General features: G+C 38.6%; 1 long non-coding RNA gene across 1 annotated transcript; it reads right to left on the bottom strand.

Moving 5' to 3' along the window:
- Positions 1 to 5,853: 5,853 nt before the first annotated feature.
- LOC150109631 (uncharacterized) lies at positions 5,854 to 24,249 on the bottom strand. The gene is made up of 3 exons (XR_016549949.1): positions 24,143 to 24,249; positions 8,107 to 8,548; positions 5,854 to 6,298 (listed from the first exon to the last, which is right to left on the bottom strand). It is a non-coding gene; the product is annotated as an uncharacterized LOC150109631 (long non-coding RNA).
- Between the last annotated feature and the right edge of the window lie 1,160 nt (positions 24,250 to 25,409).

Below are 25,409 nucleotides of genomic sequence, written 5' to 3'. Positions count from 1 at the left end.
CCTTTTAGCAAAAAGGGGAGATATGATTGAATGTCTCAATCATATCTCCCCTTTTCCGCCTATCAACCAGTTTCTGCTACCCACAAATCTTCAACCTGTTCTAATATGGTTCATTCCATAGACCTGCTATCATCTTAGTCACTCGCCTCTGGATCCTCTCCACACCCTCCCCATCAAGAAGGAACCGAGGTGACCAAATCTGGGCACAGTAGTCAAGATGAGGTCTTATCAAGGCTCGGTACAGAGGTACAATAACTTGCTTATCTCTGCTCGTTAAGATATTTTTCAACAACCAAGTGAGTTGATGAGCTGATTTAGCTACTTTCGCAATGTGCCCCCTAAACTTCATCTCCCTATCCACCAACACTCCCAAGTCCCTGGCCTCATCAATCTCTTGGAGTACAGTTCCACCCATGTGATATACTGCTGCTAATCTTTTCACCCCAAAATGCATAACCTTACATTTTGTTACATTAAATTGACATCCATTCTCCTTAGCCCAGAACTCCAATCTATCCAAGTCGTCCTGCAAGACTTTGACATCTTCTGCATTCACTATCGCCCTCCCCAACTCTGCACCATCAGCGAACAAATGAACTGTTCCACTTAGATCCTTCCCTATATCGTTAATAAACAGATTAAACAGCAGTGGTCCAAGAACAGAACCCTGCGGCACCCCACTAGTCACAGGCCGTCTTTTGGACTCCACTCCTGAATAAACCACTCTTTGATGTCTCTCCATCAACCACCCACCTATCCATCTCACCAACCCTATATCCATTCCCATATGTTGTAGTTTACGGATTAGAATTCCATGTGGTATCCTGTCAAACGCCTTTACCAGGTCCAGCAGTATCACTGTAAACCCATTTCCCTTATCCAGTTCAGCCGCCACCTTGTTATAAAACGTGAGCAAGTTACTCAGGTATGATCTACTCTTTACAAAGCCATGCTGTCCCCTGTACAGTATCTCATTTTCATCAATCCATTCCTGTATTTTTCTCTTGACTACTTTCTCCAAGACCTTGACAACAACTCCTGATATGCTGATTGGTCGGTAATTTGCAACCATAGTCTAGGATCCTCCTTTATGCAGTGAAACTATTTTCCCCTCTCTCTACATTCGGGACTAAACCAGACCAGAGACTCAGATTAAACAACATGGTCAAGGGCACTGATAATTCCTTAGCCACTTCATGCAAGACCCGTGCCAGTATACCATCCAATCCCACAGATGTATTCACATTAAGGTTCTGTAATAGACTATTCACCTCCACTTCATTCATCACAATTCCCGTATAAACTAATGGCTCCTTCATTTTTTCAATGTCACTATCTGGATGATATACTTTTGCAAAGTGCGAGCTCAGTAACTCCACTATATCGACTGGTTCAGTGACCTCCTTACCATCGTCATTCCTTAAAATCATTTTGCCGTGTACAGTTTTTTTCTTGCTTGCAGCAAGTTGAAAGAACTGTTTGGGGTTCTCTTTGGCTTGCAGCTAGTTTCTTTTCATAATCGGCTTTTGCTGTTTTTACCACACTCGTTACCCTTCTGGCCTGCACTTTATACCGTTCGTGTGCCTGCATGTCACCCCTTTCTTTAAATTCCCTCCACAGTTGTTTCTTTTTTTGCAGCTCAAGCTTAATGGTGTTATTCATCCATTTAACTCCTACTTGTTTTACTATTCGGATCCTAGGTATACAATCAGCCATAACCTCCTGTAAATGCTCCTTGACCACTTCCCATGCTCTATCGGCGTCCAACCCTTGCAGTTGTACATGCCATGGCACCGATCCAAGCAATCTCCTAAGCTTCTCATACTTGCCAGCACGGTAATTCCACATATACCCTGTCTTAATCAAAAATTCCACACCTTTAGCCGCCTCCCAGGTCAAGACCTTATGATCATTCTCACCAATAGGTGGCAACATGGTCATATTCATTACAGTCAAATTCTCAGATGCTATTACCAGGTCAAGCACTCTCACACCTCTAGTATTTTCAATTACATGCTGTCTCAGATAGTTATCCCTTAATAATTGAATAAAATCCATTTCCTTCCTCACATATGTACTCTCCTCCTTCCAATCAATGTTACCATAATTAAAATCCCCCATAATAATTACCCTCCTTCCACTCATTTCATCAATTTGTTTATGCATACTATCTCCACCATCTATTCCATCACCTGGTCTATAGCAGCACCCAACTGTATATTTTATTCTGCCAGTCTCAATCTCACACCAAATTGCCTCAAATGAGCTCCTTTCACTATCCTGCAATACAACTTCAATTCTCCTTGGGTGCAGTTCATCAGCTATCATCAATAACACCCCTCCCCCATTTTATTCTCTCTGTCCCTCCTAAACACACTATACCCTACACATTCTATCCCACTAACTATATCATCTTCCGTCAGCCATGTTTCACTAATGCCATTAACCTGTGGCCAGGAAGAGCCAATCAAGGCCAAAAATACTTCCTTCTTGTTCCTAATACTCCTGGCATTAGTATACATGAAATGCAGTGATCCCTTTGTCCCACCCCTATCTTGATGCGTTATTCTAAATGTCCCATTCCCATTTTTTGTCCTTAGTGCTGGCTCAAGTACATTATATACATTTATACACTCAACTGTCTCACTGATGTCTGCATATCCACTTTCCCCCATCCTTGGTAGTTCTAGTTTCCCTGGTTCTGCACATCCATTTTCACTTCATTCAGCAACACTTTTTCCAGTCTTCGCACACCAAGTCCATTCAAATGCAGGCCATCCATCTTGTATAAGTCCTTTCGCCAATCAAACTCATTCCACACGTCCACGAATTCCACACCACACCGTCTGCATAACCTGCGCATAATGTCATTTGCGATTATGGCCCTCCTTCTAAACTCCTCTCTGTCATACTGCGGCAACAGACTCACCATTCTAACTCTGTCACTCTTTTCTTTCGCCACCTTTAACAATACTTTCAAGTCCTCTCTCAAATATTAACAATTCAAAAATCAACTGAGTAGCGACAAGAGAACTGAAGAGTCAAAAATAACTGATAACACAGAAAACTTAATAAAACAAACAGAACTGCTAAATAAAAAAAGGGTTCAATTAATACAAAACAAAATAGAGTTTGTTGAACTAAATAAATCAGTCAAAAGAGAAATTAGAAAAATGGCAAATCCTGGATTGGTCGTAAAACAAATAACAGATCGAAATTCTCAAAATAGCAACAAAATTCTACCAAGAATTATATTCAAGCAATCAAGCAAATATTCTACCAGACAGCCAAACAAATAGAACGTGTGATGATCCTATCTTGGAAATCACCGAAGAAGAAATAGAACAGACAGTCAAAGAAATGAAAAATGGCAAAACATAAAGCTGTGATCAAATTCCAAATTCTTCAAAATAGGACTCGTGGAACCATTACCAGAACTTCACAAACTGTAGAATGGCATCCTACATGCAGCAGCAGCAGTACCAAGGCAGTGGCTAAATTCAAAAATAATAGTACTTCATAGGAAGGGTGATAGATCAAACATAAGCAACTACAGACCTATGAGTCTCATTTCAATTAATTATAAAATATTTATTTGAATAAAACATTGAATAACAGGATGGCTCTGTGAGAGATATCAGAAAGAGGTGCAGGAGGAATGTGATTCTCCAAAATTTAAGGTGACCACCGGTGTATTCCAGGGATCTGTCCTTGGTCCATTGCAATTCAGTCTTTATATTAATAATATCACTTTTCTTTTCTTGATATGAAAAATGATATTCAGCTGTTTTCTCCCAAAGTAAACTGATAAATTTTAAATTTATCAAGTCGTGGGTTAGGCCTACTGGGGATACCACGTTAAAAAAAGCGCGCCTGGTACTCTACCCCTGAGGTGGCGTGGAAAAGAGTACACCTTTTATCAGTTTTCTGTTCTGTCAATATATGTCAGAGTATGGCCCAAAGGAAATGTTATTTTTTTTTTTGCAACCAGAGTTTTAATTCTACACCTCAAAGGATATCTCTGTATCCTCAGAGGATAAATATTGAACTGCTGTTTATCCGCCAAAACCATCGGATATGTGGCCAGGATGGTCGCACAGCACGTGCCATAGCACCCAGGATTCAGAGAGGTCATGACCCTGCGTCAGTGATGGTTGGGTGGGAGGATGACTTATAGGGTTATGCAAGTTACATTTCTGTGAGAAAGGGATGAAAATCTCCTCCAAAATGAATCAGGACAACGTGCGGGAACCTGTGGTTATGGCCCTGGACAACACCTTGTTTCGCAGTAGGCAGTGGACTTTCTAACATCCCCTGCACACAAGGCGAGGACCACTCAACAGTGGTTGGAGGCAAATGTGCCTGAGCACATTCACCATCTGATTGACCGTCTCCCAAATCTGAATCCGTTGGACTTCAAATTGTGATCGGAGCTTAAGAGAGAGAGAAAGCTGCAAAAAACGACCCACTAGCTTCGCCAGCCTGAAGGTAGATTTGGAGCGTGCAGTGGCAGCGTTTCCGTTGGATGTTGCTTGTGCCGCCATCGATATGTAGCCTCACAGACTTCGGGAGTGCGTGAAGGCAAAAGGGGGACATTTCGAACACTGAGTGCTGCTATATGTTTGTATATGCTGAAAACTATAAATGATTTACTGATAGATTAAACGTTTATGCGCTGTTCACGTCGTAGTAGTATTTATGGCTAGACTGTGTATATAAAAACAATACAATAGAGGGTCAGTTTCGTTATAATAATAATAATTATTATCCATGAGCTTTTTGAACAGACTTCCTATACTTCCTACATATCAATGCATATGTAATTGAACAACAGGCCACCATTTCTGCTATTTTTATTCAATAGAAATCGTGTGGAAGAATATGGTAACAAACTAGCACATCACAGCTTTACCGAGAGCAAGTAAAGAATTTGGTCAAACTTCCTGAAAAGTCCAATAAACCAAGATTATTAATAGATTTCACGTCTGAAAAATCAGGAATAAATTTAGTGCTTTTCGAATATAAATAAAAGGTACTTTCAGGACATAGTGACGGTGGTCGTAATTTCTTTTATTATTCAGAACACTGCAACTTCCGAAAGTGCAACTTCAGATCCAATTTTGATCTTTGATTTCTGTGGGATAACCAAGAATATCTTAAAATAATAAACCTTTTGCTAAGGGACGTGTTGGAGCTCTGAGGGAAGTACAAACAGATACCCTTCACAGGATTAATACAACAAAACTTTACATTAACCGAATTAAAACACCGTGTCCTTATCAGCAAGAACTAAATGGAACTAAAACCTAAATGTTAATTTTTTTTTTACTTAATTCAATAGCATAATATGCTTATTTTATTTTTTTCTGTGATTCTAATTTAAGAAATGTTGGGAATCTGTAATGCATACCAGTACCATATTGGACTAAGGATGTTTTGTATCATTTATTTATTTTTTTATTATTATTATTATTTAGCTTTTTTATAAACTATTAACTGAGTTCTAAGACATGCAACTAACTTCTGTTTACCTCTTTATTAAATAAATCCGTCTATTTTTAACGTGTTCCTTCACAGAGTACAACATGGAACGCAAGCACTTTTTTATTTGCTTTATCTTCTTCTTCTGCGGTTCTCGAAAGCTGTAACTCAGCTTAAAGAACTGTATTAGAGAAATTGGAAAAGATAACACTAGCAAACACTAATTTTAGGATATGTTAATTATGCTGATCATTGGAGAAAATGCTGAAAACATAAGCAATGACACTCAGATATTATTATTATTTTTTTTATTATTTTTTTTTTATTATTATTCCTTTTCATTTTAAATATAATTTTTTATTATTTTGCTGGAGCAGAGCTGTCGATGCAATGGAAAGTAAACGATTCTTTGTTAGTTGTTTTGTATATATAACGAAAATATTTTTATTTGTCTATAACAATATAATCAGCCTAAAATAAATAGTGGTGGATATGTTTCGTCGATAGCTCAGCTGGAAAAGCAGTGGGACTGTAGAGGTAAAATGGTGACATCCATAGGCTGCTAGTTCAAATCCCCCTCGACGGAAACGTTTCTTTGCCAGCACGGCTGGCCGAGTGGTTAGCGTATCCGCGCTCCAGCCACAAGGCTGCTGGTTCGAATCCCGCAGTGAGCATGGATGGTTGTGAAAATACTAGTGGTGATGGTCGGCGGTAGATGGCGTTGGTATAGTGCACTCTGTTGGTGGAATGCGTGGTGGAGAGAGAGTTGTAGAGTAGGCCCTTCCTCGATGAATCTTTGGGCTCCCTGGAGGTTGTCCTATAATAATGAATGTAAAAACGAACATATGATAGCAATACTTGAAATATAAGAAATAATATAATAGTAATATAAGAAAATATAATAGAAATATTTGAATGTATATTTCTAAATATTCTGTATATGTGATGAGAATAAACAACTGTCATTGTCATATTTCGGAGGATTTGGTTTCGAACTTGTGCATGGTATTGTGAATCTACGAGTAAGCTTAAAACAGGAAGAAAGGTCATTGTAGTATTCAAATAATCTGGAAAGAGGAATAAAAAGAAGAAATCCTAATCCAGAAAATGATACCTGTATGGTTAAACAAAACAAAAAATTATCTATCTTAGATAAAATATATATTTATTTAGAATTACCAAACTGGAAACTTTTGCTAATGTTACTGTGTATAATAAATCAGTAAGTACGTTCTGAGTAAGTGTGGCGCCATCTGTTGTCTTTCATAAAAAAATAGGAAATGTTCTATATTTCGATAGCAAGGTAAATTTAAATTTGAAGGTCTTATTTAGAATTGATTGCACTGAAATGTGTTAATTCTTATCAGAACTCGACAATACCACACACTACCAGAATTATGATGCATCTCTCTGAAGCCTTCTCTTTCTGAGATAGTTTCAAAGAGATTATATCGTAGCAATCGGGCACATGAAATCAGCAATGCTTCTTTGGATAGTTCAGAGTTATTGGAAGTCTTTTCACAGAATACTGTGAAAATTGGAGCATACGTTGGAGAATATGGAAGTAGATTATAAAATATTGGTGTGGACAAAAACGACCGATTTATAGATATCAAGAAATAGTATACGGGGGATGTTAATTTGCAAAATTTAAGTTAATCCGTGGTGTACCACAGGGAACAGTCTTTGGTTCATTGCTATTCAATCTGTACAATAATGACATTAGGAAGGATTTGATATGTGATATACAGTTATTTGCTGATGATGCAAAGATAGGTACTACATTGAACATAATGAATGTACTCATGCATTCTGGTGTGATGGAATATCCATGTCATTTTAATTAGATTATGTGTTAGAAGAAACTGATCAGGCTAGGGGGGAGGACTAGGGGTTTTAGAGTTTTGTAGATAGGAAATTGAAGTTCATGGATGTATATCAAAGACTGCAAATACAACTGAGAGGATAATTGCAGTGCGGAAATGTACCTTAGAATGTAAGGAGATAAGGAAATCATTTTGCTTCTGCGTTGATACAGCTTCACTTAGACTATTGTACACCGGTCTGGTCTCCTGGTTTCTGTAATGTTGATACAGTGGAGATAGTGCAAAGGGGAGTGTTAAATGTGAATTTGGGAGATTGCGGAAGACAGATGGAATATTTGTGGACCTCAGACAATAGAAAACATCAGAAATGAGGGGATGATATGAATAAGACTCAAAATTTATCGAGAGGATCATACAGGTCATCAGTAGATAGAATTTTTCATTTGATCGAGGGCGGAGAGAAGACAAGAGAGCATCCGTGGATGTTGAGAATAGATGCAGTGAAGAAGGTGTGAGGGATATGTTTTTCTGTCTTAGAGTGGTTCGTGATGGGAATTGATCCTCTTTGGAGGTTGAGATTATTGGTAGTGTGAGTGAATTAGAGAAAAGTTATTACTGATGGTGTTGGTTATGTGTGGCCTCCTCGATGAGTCCCTGACTCCTGATAGGTCTCCGATAATAATAATAATATTTTTTAACATAGATGAGACAATGAGATAAAGTCTTCTTAAAAGGATCTCCAGAAATGTGAATTTTATGCAGTACAGTTAGTGTGCACGCCCACTTGATACTAACTTACATTTGGGTTTGATTCCTGGTTATTTCCCAAACAGATCGCTGTATGATGGAGGATCCTCTGAGGTTTCTTTCTCGAAATTCGACTTGACCTCTGCATCAGTAAAAGGGGGATCTCTCATTTCTTGTTGTGGTTGATAGGGAGGTGGTTCATCATCGAGAGTAGGTGCTGTGGCCAAGGAAACTGTAGACACACGACGATAGATCTGCTGTGTAACTGGAGGAGGATTCACAAATTGTTCGTAAGAAGAAGGCGAGGAAGAGTTATGGCCCCAGCAAGTGCAGTCCTCTTCCCGACAAGCCTGGATGCAAAGTTCGACACAAATCTGAATCAGGAAGCCGCATATGATGGTGAAACAGATTTCGAACCCATCAGAACCGCTCATTGGTAACAGCACACTTTGAGAAATCGGTGATGTCAATTGTCCAGTTGAGTTTTTTCCACTCTAAAAGAAACAAATTTATATAAAAATCAGACTAAAGGAACTATTTGTGATCCACATGATATTTGGTTGTGTATTTAAATAGTTTTTCTTTTTTAAACGTACGATTGAAACCCAATAAGTTTTTAAGTCGTGAACAAAGTTAATTAGCCCGTACGAATTAAACTCAAGATGCATTTCAAGGATTTAACTGTTTGTAGATAAAACAAAGTTATTGGATTTTGGTTTCAGTCATTTAACGAGGCTTTGGAGAGCTTCCAAGTTCAGTTGGTTTGGCCAATGTCGTACGCTTGAAATGACCTGGGTTCGAATTCCGTTTAGGCAGCGAAGAAGCCTTTATCAGGGTTTTTCAACTAATGATGGGTTAGCTGCCTCATACGGAGGTGGAAACGTTTTTCTTCCCAAAAATTCAAGATTTTTGTCCTTGAAAACAGGTGAACCAGCCAATAATACACACATAGGAGACCACTGGATATGGATTAACCACCCCATTCCATCAAAACTCTTTCGAATATCCTCATAGTACAGTGTCGTTCTTTCTCGCAAACGTAAAACAGATCAGAAACAGGCATTAAGAGCAATGGTCTTCTGGTCACTTCCACATTAGGTTCCTCAAATGCACTGGAGGAAAAACACGTTTTTGTTTGAAAAGGAAACAGAATTCCGATGAACTTAGTTACCCACTTTCTATGTAACTAGAAACGGCATTGCTCCTATGCGAGAAATAGACTTCATACTTTTATTACTTTCTGTCATGTTGTTAATTTGAGTAAATGATAACCTCAAAATATTGAAAGCAACATAAAGTTGAAACTTAGTTCCTGTTCGCTATTTAATTCATAAGCCGAACATTGAATGCTAATATTAGGTGCCTTATTAGCATTGATGCAACTACTTTGTCAAGAATTCAGCGACGTCTATATCAAGTGTACATCTGTTGTACTGAAAGTTGAGAAATGAAGAAACCGAAGGTCGAAAATTTCAGTCTTGTTTGCCTAATTTTCTTCTTCCTCCATATAACCCAAAGAAAAACAAACGAAAGAACATTTCTGCTGATAGTAAACTAGATATTCTCTATGCAGCAAAAGAAACAGGAGATCAGTCTTGATTTGAAGAGATTTTTAATTAAGAGACTTAGTAATATCCAGAGTCTCAATGATAAACACATTGTGAGCAACCAGATAAAAACAATCCTAGAATGGAGGGAACTTGTCAAAGTGCCATCATCTCTTTCTCTTTACGAATAACAAAGAGATGCTCTCGTGATCCCTATGTTTTACTGTCCGAAAACAGTGGGGGTTCTACGGTCGATGTTCTTGAGTTTTACGGTACGAAAAACCCCAACATCGTGGAAAAAAGAACCGTTTGCCCGTGCCAGATATAGAGTAACTCGGGAACCGGTCGACAAATGGTTCAGAAAAAAAGTTCCGTTAGTCGGCGACTGTAACAGAAGTTGCCACGATGTAGCACCGTGGACGGCACACGGCACTTCCACTGAGCTACACAGGGTTGTTTCAGAAACAAACTACACTGATGTCCAAAACCTAACGACGAACAATATTTCTGAAGACAACAACCGCAAATACAATTCATTAAGCTTCAGGAAATTTGTATAACTGACAATTTCGAGTAGAAAGCGGATTCACATTCAAATTTTCGAATCTCGCACGCAAAATGGTCACGCTAAGGGAATTGTGTCTAAAGGAAGCTGTTTCCGTAAAGGAATAAAAGTTCATACTTGGATATCTTGTAATGTCTCAAAGACATCATCTAGATGATTTCACGCGGGGAAGAATTATTGGAAATCTTGAAGAAGGCTGCAGAATTACTGATATTGCCAGAGAATTTGGAATCTCACATAGTGTTGTATCCAGGCTCCGGGAAGCGTTTCTAACTAAAGAAATGTCTTCCAGACCTTTATTAAGATGTAGCCCTCACTCTACCACGGGGCATGAAGACAGATCTTTAGTTAAAAACAAAACATAATCGACGCATCACGGCAATGATCACACCTAAAACTTGCAATTCGGCTCCATTCAAGCATAAATTCTCAGATATCTCGACAAACTTGGGAGAGACGTCTGAGAAAAATAGACCTATACGCCCGAAGGCCTGTGGTCTGCGTCTCTTTTATCCACAGCTCATCGTAGAGCACGTTTGCAGTTGTGTTGTATCCATAAAAATTGGACAAAACACCAATGGGCTAATATACTCTGTATTGATGAGAGTCGTTTTAGTCATCCCTCCGATTCTAGACGACACTTTGTGTAACTTGAAGTGAATGGGATATTATGAGAGACAGATGCTGGTGTAGGGAGGTATTATGCTTAATGGAAACACCGCGCTACAAGTGCTGGCAAAAAGAGACCATGAGTGGTGAACGATATTGCAACGAAGTTCTTCAACGGCATGTTCGATTGTTCCGTGATGCTGTAGGCGAAGAATTCATTTTTATGGATGTCAGTATCACACTATATCGTACAAGAGCAGTGGCGATACTTCTGGAGGCCGAAGATAGCAATCGAATCGAGGAACCAACACGCTCCCCAGAGACCCAATAGGAAACGCATTGCTGCTCGAAACTCCTTCCAGAAAACAAACAGGGCCTTATCCTTGCTCTGAAGGAGGAGTGGGCTAGTTTTTCTCAAGAATTCCTGAATCACTTGGTGTACGACGTTGAGAGAGATGCTTCGCAGTTTGGGGGTGGAAAAGTTCCACACTGAAATATCTCTCTGCATACTGTTCTGTAAGCGCACTATATTAATTCATTAGGAAATTTGTAATTTTTGTAATTGCAATTTAATTTGCACGAAATTTATAACACATATTTGTGTAATATAATTTATTAGTATGCTGACAATAAATTTATGTCCACATTTCGCTGTAATGATGAAAATGTTTTCATATGCAGATAAAAATGTAGTTGGTCCTTAGCTTTTGGACACGAATATACATTTATATGTGTGTTCCTGTGGTCTATACTTCTATATCGTACAAACAGACGTATCCCTTGATCCAAAGCTAACGTGTACCAATCGAAAACATTGATCTGAACTATCGATATTAACTAAATGTAAATATCTACTAAGTCTGAACAGAAAAACGCTTTTCTAATACAAATAAAATATATTTTTGTAAAAATATAAATATTTGAAATTTTATTTTAGAAATCGTATTTTATTTTTAAATATAAACAAAACTTTATACATTTTTTAAAATATTTTTAAAGCTTTTCTTTAAAATTCTTAAAAATATCTTTTAACCATTATATATAGTTGATACTATTGATATAAATAAAATCTGCTGGGGTTGGTGTGGCTGCTGGATAGGAGATGAAGACAATCCAATACCCTTGGAGGGTAATGAATGGCAATGCTGTACCAATGAAGTTTTAACTGAGGTTCGGCTGTTGCTGTTACCCTCCTGCCATGATCAGAGCTTTCATAGCTCATTAACACCTTATCCCTACACTGTCCTCTACAGATAACGGGGAATATGAAAAACATCTTGCTTCAACCTTGGAGTCAGTAAAGTTGAAGTTGAAGTTTTAAATAGCAATGATTCTCAGCATTTGCTTTTCTTTTGTATTTTGTATAAGAGCTTCAAATAGCGAGACACTGAAGTAATGGCATTGGTTTTATTCTGCTGTGGTGAAATATTATTATTATTATTATTGTTATTATTATTATTATTATTATTATTATTATTATTATTATTATTATTATTATTATTATTATTATTATTATTATTATTATTATTATTAAGAGATACCTCCAGGGAGTCAGAGACTCATCGAGGGAGGCCACATTCTACACACTAGCTATCATACTTATTCTTGAATTCATTCACACTGCTGGCACTCGCAAAATCCAATGGCAATCCATTCCAATCACGCACCACCGTCTGAGAGAAAAATCTGGCCCTTACACCATTCTTGGCAGCCTTCATTCTCAGCTTCCAAGAATGCCCTCTCGTCCTTTCCCCACCCTCTATAAATTGAAAAATCCCATTAATTGAAATCCTGTATGAACCTTTCAGCAGCTTGTAAATCTCAATCATATCACCCCCTCTTTCTCCTATTTGCTAGTGTCTGCAGTCTACAAATTCTCAATCTGTCTTCATAATCAGTGTTCCACAATCCTAATATCATTTTTAACACTTGCCCTTGTACTCTCTCCAATATATCAGAATCACAACGGAAACCAGGAGACCAGACCCGCGCACAATAGTCTACGTGAGGTCTTATCAAGGCCTTGTAAAGAGGCAAAATAACATCCTTATCTTTACATGTTAACGTTCGTTTGAGCATTGCAATTATCTTTTGAGTTGTATTTGCAATCTTTGCCATATGGCCCTTGAACTTCAACTTCCTGTCTATTAACACTCCAAGATCACTAGCCTCATCAGTTTCCTCTAGCCTAATTCCACCAATATAATACGTCATTGGATAAGTAATCATGCCGAAGTGAATGACTTTACATTTACTGACATTGAAGTGACACTCATTCCCACAATTCCAGCTAATTCAAAACATTCTGCAAGGACTGCATATCAGCAGCATTCATGATTACCCTGCCTATCTTTGCATCATCAGCAAATAACTTCATGTCGCTTGTGAAATCCTTCCCAATATCATTAATGTACAGATTGAAAAGAGTGGAACAGGCACTGATCCTTGTGGTACACCACTTGTTACCTTAAACCTTGCAGACTCAGATCCCTAGTTGTACCACTTTTTGATATCTGTCAGTGAGCCATACTCTTATCCATGCTAATATTGTATAATTCAAACCCATATTCTCCATTTTATGCAAGAGTCTTACATGCTGTATTCTGTTCAAAAGCCTTAGCAAAATCCAAAATTATCATGTCTGGTTCAATGGTAACATTGTCATAGAATGTGAGCAAGTGGCTAAAACATGACTTTCCCTTGGTAAACCCATGTTGTTCATTGCAAAATAGAGATTCACTGTTAATCCATTCCTGAATGTGGACCCTAACTAATTTTTCTAATATCTTCACCACCACTCCTGAGATACTAATTGGTCGACAGCTGAACACATAGGTCTTTGCACCACCCTTATGCAATGGAATTACCTTACATTCTTTCCATTCCTGGGGAATCTTCCCTGTACTGAGACTCATATTAAACAGCCTGGTCAAAGGAACGGCCACTTCAACTGAACACTCTTTTAGCACACGTGATGATATTCCATCAGTCCCTATAGCTGAATTCTTATTCAGTTTGCGCAACAGTTCTAATACCTCGGCCTCACACACACCTGCGTTTCATCATCTAGTGAAGAGGTAGCACTGAGTTCAATGTTGCGTTCACTAGGGTGATAGCTTTTAACGAAATGGGCACTCATTAGTTGAACAACCTCTTCTGCATCAGTAACCCTCACTCCATCTGGATTTAGAAGATTTATTCTTTCGTAATCATTCTTTCTTTTACTTGCAGCATATCTATAGAATTCTTGTGAGTTGTCTTTCGCACGCAGAGACAGTTTCTTTTCATAATCAGACTTTGCTTTCCGTACAACAGTTGTGACTATTCTAGCCTGCTGCTTATAACGTTCATAACGGACGTCCTCCTTATGCACACTGTATTCCTTCCACATCATCCTTTTCTTATGAATCTCTTGCTTAATAAGATTACACACCCATTTGACTCCTACTCTATTTATTCTTCGAACTCTTGGGACACATTCTGATAGCGCATCATTTAAATATTGTTTAAATGCTTCCCGTGCACTGTAGATATCCTTTCCATCCAGCAACCGATGCCATTCCACTGAACTCAGTGTACTCCTCAGCTGGTCATAATTTCCTGCTTTGTAGTTCAATATGTAACCTTTTCTGAATGGAACATTCATAGACTTAGTCACTTCCTAAGTGAGTACCGCATGATCACTGTCACCAACTGGAGGCAGAATAGTTATGTCTTTAACTGAAATGCCCTCTGACACTATAATCAAATCTAGCACTCTTTGACCTCGAGTTCCTTCTATCACATGCTGCGTGAGGAACGTTCCCCGCAACAGCTCAATAAATGAATTATCATTTTTCTCACGAGATTCTACTGCTACCCAATCAATATCTGTATAATTAAAGTCTCCCATTATGTTACTCTTTTCGCGCTCACCTTTTCTATTTGGTGATGCATTTCTTCATCACCAGCAACCTCTCCACCAGGTCTGTAACAACACCCCACTGTGTAATTTGTCTTGTTATATTCCACCTCACACCAGATGGCTTCAAACTCAATGCCACGTGAAATACGGTTAGTAGTATTACTACATTCATAGGTCTTAACTCTTAACTTGATTTAAGTCATACAGTATCATTAGCAGCACGTCCCCTCCTCTCCTATCCACTCTATCCTTCCTAAAAATACCGATGACACTCCATACCAGTTAATAGGTCTGATTCTGATAGCGAGGTCTCACTAATTCCTACCATCTGAGGTTGCACCATATTGACTAAGGCAACTAACTATACCCTTTTGTTTCCGATACTCCTAGCATTCGTGTACAGACATAATAATAATCTACCTTCATGTTCTTTAGTATACCCTTGTTTGCAGTCTGCCTGACCCAATTGGACAACTTGCAGATCTCTCTTCTTCTCTAATGTCTTACGCATGTAGACATCTTTGCACACATATGATTGGTCCGAATCGGACGAACACAAACCCGAAATCGTTCTCACCTCGTCAGCATTCCCATGAAAAATCCCATTCCCATCATTAACAACACAGATATATACGATTTTCGCACTTATCCTCACATTCACACCATTCCTCTCTTTATAATTTAGTTTCCCTGACTCTCTGTGTTCGGTCTCATACCAGTTATTAGTTTTTCCAGACTCATTCAGGTGTAGGCCATTCAGCTTTCGCATTCAGGTGTAGGTCATCCCTCTTATACAAATCCAATCTTCCCTCAAACTCACTCCACACATCCATTCCTTTTTCATAGCCTGCGCATCGAATCGGTTGCCATCATAGCCCTTCTTTTTGATTCATTTTTGTCATAGCGAGGTAAAATACAAACGATTTTCACTTTCACACTCTTCACTCTGATTGAATTGTTTTGGAGATCGGACGTGTTATCTTAGACTGTGCCTGATTGAATTTTACACAAAGTTTTTCGGGGAACTCCCATTGCACTGGCACTAACACAGTTTGATTCCTACTGTCTCCCCCTCTTCATGAAACATGCAAGAGGTCCGATGTCCGTGTAGGCCCCACCCGCTATGAAGACCAGTGGTGGATATATGGTATTTTAGGGGGGTAGGTTTTCACTGTGGCCAAATGAGTTCTTGACACTCCTTTCCCCATTTAGTAGGACATTACATTGCTAGTAGTCTACAGGATTTTTGCTGGCAGGTCCCTAGCCCCGCGGGATTATATTTGTAGGCCAACAGGCTTACTTCACTGTAAAGACTCCCGCATTCTTTTACTGCACTCAAAAAGTTCCGGCTGGCAAGAGACGCCACCTCGATATGGAAAACATCAAAGAGCAGTGGATCCTTAATAAGGAGCAGTCATTAGAGGTACTGAAGTTCGTAATGGACAAGCTTGAATCCGACTGGCCAGGTTTTATAAAGCAGTATACTCAAACGAATGATCAGGATGGAGAGGAGGAGGAGGCAACACAAGGAAAATTCATTAGTATTCTGCCATCAAAATTCCCTCACCAAAACAATTCACAGGGGAGCATTCTAACAAATGATGCAGAACTACAGAGGACCAGATGGATGAAGACTCATCAACACAGGATGTCCCGAGGAACACTGAAAGGCTCCCCCTGTTATATTAATGGAAAACGGTAAATGGACCATTGTCTCATCAACCTTTAGGGAACATAACATCTCATATTCCTCGGCTAAAAACTTAGAGGAAGGAATCAAAATCCAGCCGGCCTCAGTAACTGACTATAGACAAATCACAAAGCTAATGGGCAACAAAAGTCTTCCTTACCATACATTTGCTTTACCCAGTGAAAAGAATTTGAAGATGATACTTCGTGGGATCATCGAAGGTATCACCCCTGAAGAAATCACTGCTGACCTTATGAGTCAGGGCCTGACCCCAGTCAAAGTGAGCAGGATGCTCTGGTCAGATAAACGGTCTATGTCACTGGTGCTGGTAGAGATTGACAAGATGCAGAAAAAGATATATACGAACTAACCGCTATCTGTGGCCTTAGAATTTCCACTGAGCCGCTAAGGAAAACGTCGTCAGCTGGGAAGTGCCACAGGTGCTAAAGGTTTGGCTACGCCCAAAAAAACTATGTAAGGCCAACTTCAGGTGTCGAAAATTCGGCGAGGGCCACCAGACCATCACATGCACCAAGATCCAAGCCAGCTAAATGCGCCAACTACGGAGGAGGACCTCATCCTGCCAACTACAAGGGGTGAATTGCACACGCAAAGAACCGCGGGTCAGCAAATTCTGCCCTGCCACCGCCCCGCAGCGACATTCAAGGCAGCCGTGCAGACCGCTCCCTGCTGCAAATAATCTCTAATTCGAACAACTCAGGAAGGAAAACAAACTGCAGCAGTGACCAAAACGTATGCCTAGGCCGTACGAACTAAGGCTATTCCATCTCATGAACAAATGAGCTCTAATCTAACGTCAGTATTAACTGCCTCACTATCTACCATGTTACAGGAATTCAGTATGACAAATCCTTCACCATCCTAGACGAAAAGATTCCTGCAAGGCACTCAATCAATTCTGACAGCCCTCAATCATGAATAAAAGAAAATATAAGCCAATCTCCCTCATCATCACTGCGTGGAATGCAAATGGAATGAGCAACAAAATCCGGGAACTGCAAGAGTTCACTCTCAGAGATACAATCCTGATATAGTCTTAGTAAATGAAACACATCTCAGGTCAGCTAATTGCCCTAAATTACGTTGCTACGTTTTGTACAAAACACATGGACTCGCCGCCAGTGGAGGTGACACAGCCGTATTCATTAAACTACCTAAGCCACAACACCCTGACCAATCCGCAAACCAAGAACTTTGAGATAACAGGCATTGAAGTCATATTCTCAATAACGGCAGCATCAAAACCTACTCTGCATACAACCCACCTAGCATCCCATTGTTGGCATCTGATTTAGATTCCATTCTCTGCTCTACGGACTCCATTATTATTATGGCTGGAGATTTCGACACCAAACATACAGCTTGGATCAGCTCCACAATCAACAATAAAGGTGTCGTCTATTAAACAATTATTCAACACAAAACTCTATAGCTATAGCCGGACCTACAGAACCCACCCATCACAGTCCAGTTGGAAGCTCAGATGTACTTTACATAGTCATCCTCAGAAACATTAGATACCGGTATCAGCTAGAAACACTGAACGAGTTGTCTTCCCACCAGAACCCCATCGATCTTAAGCTCGGTACGCTAGAGCAACTCACTCCTCCGCACTCCTTTATATAATGGGAAAAACTCTCCAGAATTCTCCCAGAGCACATCGGCCCAGCTCCCGTTATTCTCAATAAAGAGGAGCTAGCCATTGCTGTAAACAACTTAACCAGCCAAATCAAAAAAGCAATAAAATCAGTTACCCCAACTACGGTCTTTCATTCGATCAGCCGGATCCCCGAGGAAATCTTGGACCTAATAAGAGCAAAAGACAAAACAAAGCCCGAAAGAGATACCACAACACAAGAGCCCCACAAGACAAAACAATACTGAACAGATTAAATCGACAAGTCCGTGCATCACTTCAAGAACACCGAAACCAAGACTGGGAAACCTAATTGACTAATTTAAACCCAGAGGACAACTCCATCTGGAAATACTTAAGATCCCTCTGCACTAAAAGGTGACTTATTCCCACAATACAGACTAAGAAGGGAACAGCCCACACAGATAAAGAAAAAGCTGAAGCTCTAATCGACAACTTGTAAACACAATGTAGCCTCTCGTACGAAAATTTAAACATCAACCTTATCTACAAAATTCACCGCCGGGTCAAGCAAGCCTTAAGACAACATCAGGATAATTCAGACCCTATCACACCTACTTCTCCAGCAGAAATAACACTTATAATTACCCACCTGAACAACAAAAAGGCTCCAGGGCCAGATGGCCTTCATCAAATTGCTACCCAGAGAAGCTATAATTCATTTAGTCAACATAGTCCACTTGTTCAGATTTCAGCTTTCAGATTTCAGTTTCAGATTTCAGCACTTTCCCCACAATCTGGACGACTGCCCAAATCATCCCTATCAAAAAGACTGGAAAGAACCCCCAACTCTCAAAAAGCTACAGACCTATCTGCCTTCTACCATGTCTAGGTAAGGTCGCTGAAAACGTTATTCTCACAATCTTCAATCTGAAACGGACAAGTTAGAAACATTCCAAAAGAGCAATTTGCATTCCGTAAAGACCATTGATACTGTACAACAGATACATAGACTTGTTGAGCAGCTCACAAAAGGCTACAATTGGGATCTCCATACAGCTACTGTCTTCATAGATGCTGGAAAGGCTTTTGACAAGGTGTGGCATCAGGGCCTGCTTTATAAACTCACAGAATTCAACCTGCCAAGCAAGCTAATAAAAGTGATTGATGCATACCTCAAAGACAGATATATGCAACTCAAAATAAATGACATTACATCAACTAGACGCAAAATTTTGGCTGTGTGCCTCGGGGCTCTCTCTTGGCTCCCCTTTTATTTTCAATCCACAAAGCTGACATCCCATAAAACCTAATACAACCATCACTGCATTATATGCAGATGACACCGCTTTATTAGCAAGATCTCTAAGCTCCTAACTGGCAATCAGAAGATTCCAAAGCAGTATTCATATACTAGAAAAGTGGCTGATGGACTGAAGGATTCAAGTAAACTCTCACAAAAGTTTAGTTATCATGTTTTCCAAAAAGAAGGTCCAGAGCAAGAAGGACATACACTTATTAGGATTCAAGATTCCATGGCAGACTGAAATTAAATATCTCGGCGTGCTGCTTGACAAAATACTTCAATTCAGCAATCGCATAAAATACATAGGTTCGAAGGCATCTAACGCAATCGCGCAACTCTACCTCATGATCAACAGTAGAAGCAAGCTGGATATACGTAACAAACTACATATATATAAGACGGTAATACACTCAGTCATCACTTATGCATCTCCTGCTTGGAGCCATACCTCGAACACAAATATTCAACAACTGCAGAGGATACAGAATAAATGCCTGAGAATGATTTTGGATGACCCATGGTTCATACGAAACTCCCAGATTCATAAAGAAGTTAACATTCCCCACATCACATCCCTTCTCCATTATCTAGCAGAAACGTTCTTCATCATGGCAAGTAATTCTCCAAACCCGTTGATCAAACAAGCTTCGAACTACAAATATAAAAGACCCAAATCAATCTAATGCTCAGCTGAATGCAGCTAAACTGAATACCCTCAGAGGGCGAGCCTAGAGCTCAATAACACTCCACTCAAAGAACCTCTTTCACAGACAAAGGGGAATATGAAAAGCATCAATGATTCATCCATCAAACTAGTAATGTTCTGTGTGTTTTAAATCTCTTTAAAGAAGATTCCTTCCGTGATGGTGGAATTGCTGAATTTTCATTTCTATTGGAATGGATAGGATTGGTAGAAGGATGCTACATCAGGGTTTTTTTCTTCTTTCAATTAACAAATTAATGTTTAGGTGAAAATTTTAAAAGAAGTTTGTGGGAATTCTGATAATATCAGAACTTCGTTCACCTTTGAACCGTAAAACCACTTAAAAGAAGATAAAAGAACTCTCCTTTTTCCCTTACTGCTGATTTAATTACAGGTTTTTTACTTACCTGATTGCGCTGTTTTAGAATCAGTTGTTTTCCTCAGACTTCAAAAATTATTTAGTGTAGTCAGCAATAAAACATTTTTTTGTTACTTTGACCCTACGTTTCAATTAACATGGTGTTAATACTTTCATCTAAATGCATGTTACAGAGAAAAAATAATAATATTACTTGCCTTTAGGTTCCAGACACATCGTAAAACCGAAGCCGTTTCGACTTCATAATAAGGAACTCGAAAATTACTCAAATATTCTCCAGTGCACTGCGTTATGTTTTACTCTTCCTGATATACTTCACCTGATATTTCTCATATGTGTGCTTGTAATTGGTTCAGCTTAAATTACAACGCTTTATCTTTTTTGATAAATCATAAATGCCTATTGGAGTGAAACACAACATTTATCTCATCGATATGTGCGATGCCATGGTCTATTCAATCTCTATTTATTTGTTATTGTTGTTTTTTTATATTATTTATTGATATTTAAGACTGGAAGGAACATTCCATTGTGTTTATGGAAATGACACCTGTCAGTTAGAAGCATAGAATGTTCCAGTAAAGCTGTATTCTGTTACATCACTGAGTAGTTGAAGTTTACGTAATAAATTATTAATGTTTGTGAAACGTGTTGTACTTACATGCAGAATAAATTTTACTCTAAGTAAAACTATGTTTTACTTAGAGTAAAACATAATTTTACTATATTATTATGTTGTTCTACTATATTGCTAGTGAGACTCAGAAAAAGAGTCGCTCACGAACTAAATTACGAGAAAAAGTTGTATAAGTCTGAAGAACAGCATCGTATGTGCATTCATTATTATAAGAGATATTTTTATTTTCTCATCAATACAAAACTAAACATGTTTTCATAATCATATAGAAGATGATTATAATTACGTTCAGCATATAGAAGATGTTTCAGCTTTACAATAAAATAGGATTGTTACTTCAGAAAATTTCAGTCCCCCCCCTCCATAATTCAAAAAAAAACTTTTCAGAAATTTAAGTAACACTACGAGAGAGAGAGAGAGAGAGAGAGAGAGAGAAAGTGTTATTTTATATTTTTAATATTTATAATAATATTTATCATTTTATGTTATAAAATTGTTATTATATTTATATTTTGGAAGTTTTTCAAGTTGCTTTAGGTCTCCAATAAGCGATGAACTTCATCATCAGGGGTCTCACAGTGGTGGACGACATGAAATCTGATGTTTAAATAGCGAGTATGCGACCCACTCAGCGAATCAGGCTATCAAATACCATCAACATCTCAAAACGTGATGCGAAAAAAAAAATGGAACATATCCGAAATTGGAATATTTTTCGATTCTGAAACATTATTATTATTTAAAAATAATTATAGTCTATTAAAATTTTATTGGTGTTTATTGTATATCCAGTATCTCGGGAAAAGGTACAGGTAGCCTTCAAACTCACCAAGAATGGCCAGGCTGCAGGAGTGGATGGTATCCTCCCGAGTTTCTAAAACATCTACGACCTATCTCCTTGCTTTGCTCCACCTTCAAGCTCTTTGAAAGAATTCTTCTTAAAAGAATTTCACCACTCACCGAAAGAGCACTCCGACTGAACAAGCTGGCTTCAGGCCAGGAAGAAGTTGCTGTGACCAGGTCCTGGCCCTGACAACTCAAATTGAAGCAGGCTTCCAGAAGAAACTTAAATCTGGAGCCACTTTCATTGACCTAACATCAGCTTATGACACAGGATTAGGGACCTCCTCATAAAGCAAGGAATATTATAAGGTGCAAAAAACCTTCCAGCTTTTTGAATCTATTCTCTCCAACAGAAAGATCCTGGTCCATATTGGCGGAAAAAGAGCAGGCCCAGATTCCTTCACAACAGTCTCCCACAGGGCTCTGTGTTATCTCCTTTACTCTACATCTACGTGCACGACTTACCACATACCAGCTCAAGCAAGTATATGTACGCTGATTACCTAGCAATCCTACATCAATCTACCTCGTTTGCCAACCCGGAATCAACCTTGAACACAGATCTGAGCATCCTGGAAGAGTACTTCAAGCAGCGGTACCTGAAGACAAATCCAACAAAAACTGTGTCCACAGTATTTCATCTGAACAATGCAGAGGCGAATCGATATCTCAAACTTTCTTTCTGTGGAAAAATGGTAGAACACGAGCCTCACCCAAGATACCTTGGAGTTAGCCTGGACAGAAGCCTAACCTATAAAAGGCATATGACCAACCTGTCCAACAAAATTAAAACGAGAAACAATATCCTTTCAAGGCTTGCTGGAACAACCTGGGATTGTGGTGCAGAAGTTCTAAGGTCGTCTGCACTAGCCTTCGCATTCTCTGCAGCAGAATATTGTGCAACTGTCTGGGAAAGCAGTGCATGCACTAACATTATAGACAGCCAGCTAAACTCTATCATGCGGACAGTTAGTGGGACAGTGAGAGGCATCCCTCTCTCCTGATTACTTGTCCTATCTAACATTGCTCCACCAAACGTAAGGAGAAGACAAGCCTCGATTGAAGAATTTAATAAAGCAATGAGCAACCCACTCCTGTCTCTGCACCAACTCTCAGCTGCTATGCCATCAACACCTGACATGTGGAGAGAATACTGGTTCAACAATCTCCAACAAACGGCTTCCTGGTAGAAAATCCCTTTGCCCTGCAGCCTGGTTTTGCTCTTACTGGGAAGATTTGGTCATCAATCAACAGGATCAGAACTAACCAAGGAAGATGTGGCTACCGACTACATAAATGGAGGCTGTTAGACTATCCTTATTGTGATTGTTCTCCCGTGGCTCAGACGATTACTCATATTATGAACGACTGCCGAAGGAGCTAATTTCACGGTGATGGCCTACAGGACATCCACAAAGTGACGGATGAGGCATTGGATTGGCTTTCCAGACATTGACCTGTAGTTGTTCTGTATTCTTATAGTTCTTATAAGAACTGGGCGATGGACTGAGTCCTTGATTCTTTATCCCGTCATCTGAATGAAGTAAATCTGTGTGGATGGAGTGTTATTGAGCTAAAAAGCTCTAGTCATGGCTGGGTAACGGCAATAGCCGAGCCTCAGTTAAAACTTCATTGGCTACAGCATTGCCATTTGTTACCCTGGAAGTCCTAAAAAGGACTTTCTTCACATCTCCCTTGTTCTGTATTCCTTTTGCCATAAGAATAAATAAATAAATTGGTGTTTCATATCCCTTTAGAATTTTCGAAACAATTTCTAGTGTCTTTCTTTTTTTCACATTTTTTCTGAGGTGTAAATAATGTTGTTATTTTTAATATAAATAACTTAAAATGTCTTAATAAATCATGTAAATTATTATGTAACACGTCACATCTAGTGCCAACTCAAACGCAATAAAAATGTAAGCAATCATCTTTTATATGACAGTATTTTCCCTGTTTAAATTCAGATATCCCACAAGTTAAAAATAAAAAAAATAATTAATTTAAATTTAAAAAGTTAATGATACAATATTTGCCAAGTCTTTAAATCTTTATTTTCATGCCGTGAGTCATTAACATTGACATGCTAATTTGCTTAGATCTAAAATGGATTTATTTACTTGGATATTACAGCGTAATTATATTTTTGTATGAGCTGCCAAGTGTTGGTATTGTTTGTATGCACACTGAAGAAGCAATTTTTTTTTTTTTTTATGAAATGTTACTTACCAGAAAAGAAAAAGTTACTGCTGTATTCATGGTGTGGTAAATAATTAAGTGAACTTACCTCCTTGCATAAAAGATGAAAGGAAGATATTTTATCAACTCTACTTGCTTCGTTTTGAAATTATAATTAAATAAGCTTTTCTGCACCGTGAAGAAACAACTTCGTCGTTTAAACCAAGCGCTGAAAGTATAATGGCTGCGTATAATAGTGGACCGGAACGGAAGTTACTCAGTAGTTGCATTTCCGAGCATGCGCAGGTGTGAAAAGAACGTTATCAGACTTCACAGAGACGAATACGTGATGTAGATTTTGTATAGGAATGAAAATCATTCCACTTCTGAGTAGGTTTTTAGAATTAATTTCTCGTTCATATTTCTCTGTTCATTTAAGCTTACATGCATAAATGTCTAAATACAAAAACAAATATACTATGAGACATTCTGTATTTTCAGAGCCTCAGCATTGTTTCTTCCACAACTTTAATACATAAAAATACATCGAAATATCGACAATATCTTCGTCAAGTTTATCTCATCTGGGCGGAAGTCGTTAAGGATAAAGGTTGAAAGTTCAGTCAGTTTGGTTGTGGAATAATACGAGTTTATCACATGGCAATAACTATGACAACGAACTGAATTTAATCAATATTCTGATGGAGGAAAAGAAGAAATCTAAATGAAATAATCACAAGAGAGTATGGTTAGAATGGATTTGAACATTAAAAATAATAATAATAAATAATAATAATAATTCTCTAATGCCTTTTTATTCCCAAGGAAGGAAATGGAATCCCTTAATCCCTAACCTTCTGAAGGCAGGTAGACAACCAGTTTAAATCCTTCACAGAGATGAGCTCAAGCTATCAATGTACCGAAACTTTCAGGACATACAGAAAATATAAATAACCCAACAGCAATTAAAGCAGAATTACTTAGAAACACCTTGTGTTTTCTTGTCGATATGTATATCTATTTTTAACCGATCGAAATCGGGTTAACTTTGACGGGATTAATGTTACGATGTTCGTAAAGAAACACCTTAATGTGTATTCGCTATTGCCACACTTAGGACTACATTAACAAATCATAAATCTCATAAAATCATCAACTAAATATGAATATAATTGCAACTTTAGTTTTCTACAGTCTCCTAGCAGATCTTTATGGTTTATTATTAATTTTCTTATTAATAATAAACCAGCAGTAATTAGCTATACAGTATAGGTAATTCTTGTGCGTGCGATATAAATTTATATCGCACGCACAAGAGTTATAAGAACCTATAGCATATCAGTGCCGTGTGTGAGGTGCAGATTAAGACAGAGAGC

Source organism: Typopeltis vanoorti, chromosome 2 (genome assembly GCF_054136105.1).
Source record: "Typopeltis vanoorti isolate ZY-2024b chromosome 2, IOZ_Tvanoo_1.0, whole genome shotgun sequence".
Lineage (NCBI taxonomy): Eukaryota > Metazoa > Arthropoda > Arachnida > Uropygi > Thelyphonidae > Typopeltis > Typopeltis vanoorti.
The sequence above is the reverse complement of the archived record's forward strand: the minus strand, read 5'-3'. Positions and strand labels throughout refer to the sequence as shown.